This window comes from Penaeus japonicus, unplaced genomic scaffold (assembly GCF_977035675.1).
Source record: "Penaeus japonicus unplaced genomic scaffold, GWHDUDI00000001_assembly GWHDUDI00000024, whole genome shotgun sequence".
Taxonomy (NCBI): Eukaryota; Metazoa; Arthropoda; class Malacostraca; order Decapoda; family Penaeidae; genus Penaeus; species Penaeus japonicus.
The window spans coordinates 30,716,064-30,721,063 of NW_028234426.1; positions in this window are offsets into that span (position 1 = coordinate 30,716,064).

Consider the following 5,000-nt stretch of genomic DNA (forward strand, 5'->3'; position numbering starts at 1 on the left):
ATCATCATCATTATTATTATCATTTTCATTGTCAACATCATCATTGGCATTATCATTATCAGCATATTATTATAATTTTTAATATCATTATCGTCATTCATATCATTATCATGATGATAATCATCGTCGTTATCCCCTTCCTCCTCCTCATCATCATCACCATCATCACCACCATTAACTTCATCCTCTTCATCATCATCACAATCTAAACAATAATCATATTAATGTGATCATCAAGTACCTCACTCATGCCTCTCTTCTCCAATAGTTCGCGTCTCATTCGTTATATCGTTTTTATCATGATCATGATCAGTATCATCATCATTATCATTATCATCATCATCACTATCTATTTTATTAGCATCATCATCATTATTATTACCATCATTATTATTAACCGTATTAGTGTTATCTGTTACTTTTCACATTACTATTGTCATCATCATTATCACTATCATGGTTGTCATCTTTAGCTTTGTTATTATTATGATGATTATCATTATTACGCTTATCATTATCATCCTTATTATTATTGCCATTACCTCTATAATTGATGTTTTTTGTTTTACTTCTTCTTCATCATAATTACCAGTATTGCAACCGTCAATAATATAGTTTTTATGCTAATCATTATCATTAACAATATCATCGTCACCTCATAGTCATTATCATTATCATCATCATCATGATCATCGTCATCATCATCATTATCATCATCCCCCTAATCCTTCTCCTCCTCCTCCTTCTCCTCGTCCTCCTATTCATAATCATCATCATAAATATCCTACTCCTTCTCTATCTCCTCCTCCTCCTCCTCATCATCATTATCCTCCGCCTTCTCTTCCTCCTCCTCCTCCTCATCATCATCATCACCATCTTCATCCTCATCGTCATTCATTTCCATTTCCATCATTCATATTTTCTTTATTATTTCAGATCATTATCCATTATATGATTAATATTAGTTGTGTTATAGTCTCTGTTATAATCATTATCATCATTAAAATCCTCCTCCTCCATATTATCATTATTGTTATCTTTAACACGCTTCGCCTTATCATCTCAGTTGATATTAATATTGTTATTAATATTGTTATTATTGTCATTATAGTTGTTGTTGTTTTTCATCATTATCATATTTTTCATTATTTTTGTTATCATTATCATTATTATTACTGTTATCGTTTTTATCATCATTATTATCATTATCACTATAAGTGTTGTCATTATTATCATTGTTGCTGTTGTTATTATCATCATTATCATTATCAATATATTTTATTATTATCATCATTATGATTATCATCATCATTACTATATAAAATTCATTGTCAACATCATCATCGGCATTACTATCATCACCACATCCTTATCATCATCATTACCAGTTTCGATATCATTATCATGATTATTAGAATTATCATCATAATCATTATAATCATTATCCCTTTCCTCCTCCTCCTCATCATCATCATCATCGTCATAATTATTTAAACATTAACGATATTAGTATTACGTCTGAGAATTCCTTAATTGAACGTGTGATCATTAAAACTTTCACTCGTGCAACATCTATTCAATTGAACAATAGCTCACTCAGTTTCGTGCAAGACTTCCGTTCAAGCGCCTCGAGTTCGCCTCCCTTACAAAATATTTTTTTTTTCTTTTTTCTTCTTTTTTTATTGTAGTCATTGACAATATCAGTAGTAATGATTATGATGATAATAACGATAATGATAATAATAATAATTATAAAAAATAAACGGCGTAATGAACGTGACGCAAACTTGGAGCATGAGATAAGGATAATGATAAAGATGATAATGATGATGCTGATGATCATACAATTAAAAAGACAACAATGATACCAATGATAATATTGGCAATAATGACTATAAAAAAAAATAAAAAAAATAACGGTGTTTTGTAGGAGTCACAAACGCGGGTCACTTGATTGCAAGCCTTGCACGAAACTGAGTGAGCTATTGCTCGATTGAATGGATGTTGCAGGAATGAAGGCTTTGATTATCACATTTTCAAATATATACATGCACACACAGACGTAATATCAATATCATTAATGTTTAAATGATGATAATGTTGTTGATTGATGATGATGAAGATGATGATGATGATGACGAGGAAGAGGAGGAGGATAATGATGATGATGATGATAATGATGATGATGATAATTATCATTATTATCATTTTTATTTTTAGAATGAAAGTCATCCTTATAACAATGGTTATAACAATCACGATCATCATAGTAATAACAATGAAACTGATAACCATATTAATAGCGTAAATGATAATAATAATAGCGTATGATAATAAGAATATTAGCATAACAATGATAATGAGTAATATAAATGATAGTTGTGACAACAATAATTATATCAATCTCATAAAGAATAATGATAATAATAATTATGATAATGATAATGGCAATAATATACATAAAAGTGAGATGGTAAGACGATATAATGATTTTAATGATGATAATGATGATAACAGAGATAATAACAGAGCTAATGTTAATCATAGAATGTATAACGATATGAAATAATAAAGACAATATGAACGATGATGAGGATGAAGATGGTGATGATGGTGATAATGATGATGATGATTAGGAGGAGGAGATAGAGAAGGAGGGGGATAATTATGATGCTAATGATGATTCATGGTAATTATGATGAAGAAAAAGTAAAACATAAAACATCAATTATAGAGGTAATGACAATAATGGAGATAATGATAATGATGATAATGATAAGCGTAATAATGATAATCATAATAACAATAACAAAGCAAAAGATAACAACCATAACAATGATAATGATGATGACAATAGTAATGTGAATAGTAACAGATGATTATGATAAGATCATACTAATACGGTTAACACCAACGTTAATGATAGTGATCATAATGATGGTGATAATTATGATAATAAAAATGATAATGATGATGATAATGATGATGATATCGATCATGATAAAAAACGGTAAACGAATGAGACGCGAACTATTGGAGAAGAGAGGCATGAGTGAGGAACTTGATGATCACATTAATATGATTAAAATTTAGATTGGGATGATGATGGTGATGATGATGGTAATGATGGTGATGATGATGATGAGGAGGAGGAGGAGGAGGAAAGGGATAAAGACGATGATGATCATCATGATATTGATTTAAATGACGATAATGATATAAAAAATGATGATAATATGTTAATGATAATAATGCCAATGATGATTTTGACAATGAAAATGAAATGATAATGATGATGTTAATGATAATGATAATGATAATAATATCAATAATGAAAATAATGATAATGATAATGATAATAATATCAATAATGAAAATAATGATAATGATAATAATATCAATAATGAAAATAATGATAATGATAATAATATCAATAATGAAAATAATGATTATGATAATGATAACGAAAACAATAACAACAACAACATTGAAAATAACAATGATGGTGATGCGGATGTTGATATCATTGATACTGCAACTACTACTACTACTACTACTAGCAGCAATGGCGAGAGAAGTGCAAGTAGAGATAGCAATAAGAATGATGCAGAAGACGAAGGAGTATTGATGCGTGTCTTTATTGCTCTGCAAGAAACAATGTGCAATCTATTCAATTTCTTTTCCTCATATTAACTGAACGCGAATATACGATGTCGGTAAAAATTATCATAAAATATATTAGTATTGGTAGCAATAGTATTGGTCATCGCCATCATCATCATCATCATCCTCCTCCCTCATTATCATTATTATCATCATCATTATCATAATTATTATTAACATTATCATAATGATTATCATTGTTATATTCAGCATTGTTATTGTTATCATGATTATCATTATTACGCTTATCATCATTTTCATTATCTCCATTATTGTCATTACCTCTAAAATTGATTGTTTTACTTTTTCTCCGTCATAATTAACATCATTGCACCATCAATAATATTACTATCATTACCACATCGCTATCATCCTCATTACCAGTTTTGATATCATTATCGTAATTACTAGAATTATCATCATGATCATCATTATCGTTATCCCTTTCCTCCTCCTCCTCCTCATCATCATCATCGTCATAATTAATTAAACACTAACGATATCAATATTACGTCTGAGAATTCCTTAATTGAACGTGTGATCATTAAAGCTTTCACTCGTGCAACATCCATTCAATCGAACAATAGCTCACTCAGTTTCGTGCAAGACTTCCGTTCAAGCGCCTCGAGTTCGCATCCCCTACAAAACAAAGTTTTTTTTTTTTTTTTTTTTTTTAGTCATCGACAATATCAGTACGAATGATTATGATAATAGTAACAATAATGATAATAATAATCATTATAAAAAATCAACGGCGTAATGAACGAGACGCGAACTCGGAGCATGAGATAAGGATAATGACAAAGATGATAATGATGATGCTGATAATCATACAATTAAAAAGACAACAACGATGTCAATGATAATATTGGCAATAATGACTATGATAACGAAAAAAAGAAAAGTTAACGGTGTTTTGTAGGAGTCGCGAACTCGAGGCACTTGAACGGAAGTCACTTGCACGAAACTGAGTGAGTTATTGCTCGATTGAATGGATGCTGCATGAATGAAGGCTTTAATGATCACATTTTCAAATATATACATGCACACAGACGTAATATTAATATCATTAATGTTTAAATTATAATGATATTGTTGAAGATGATGACGAGGAAGAGGAGGAGAATCACTATGATGATGATGAGTAGGAGGACGAGGAGGAGGAGGTGATGGAGGAGTAGGGGGATGATGGTAATGATGGTGATAATGATGATAATGATGAGGTGACGATGATATTGTTGATGATAATGTTTAGCATAAAAACTATATTATTGATGGTGCAATAACGGTAATTATGACGGAGAAAAGATTTAAAAAAATTATAGATGTAATGACAA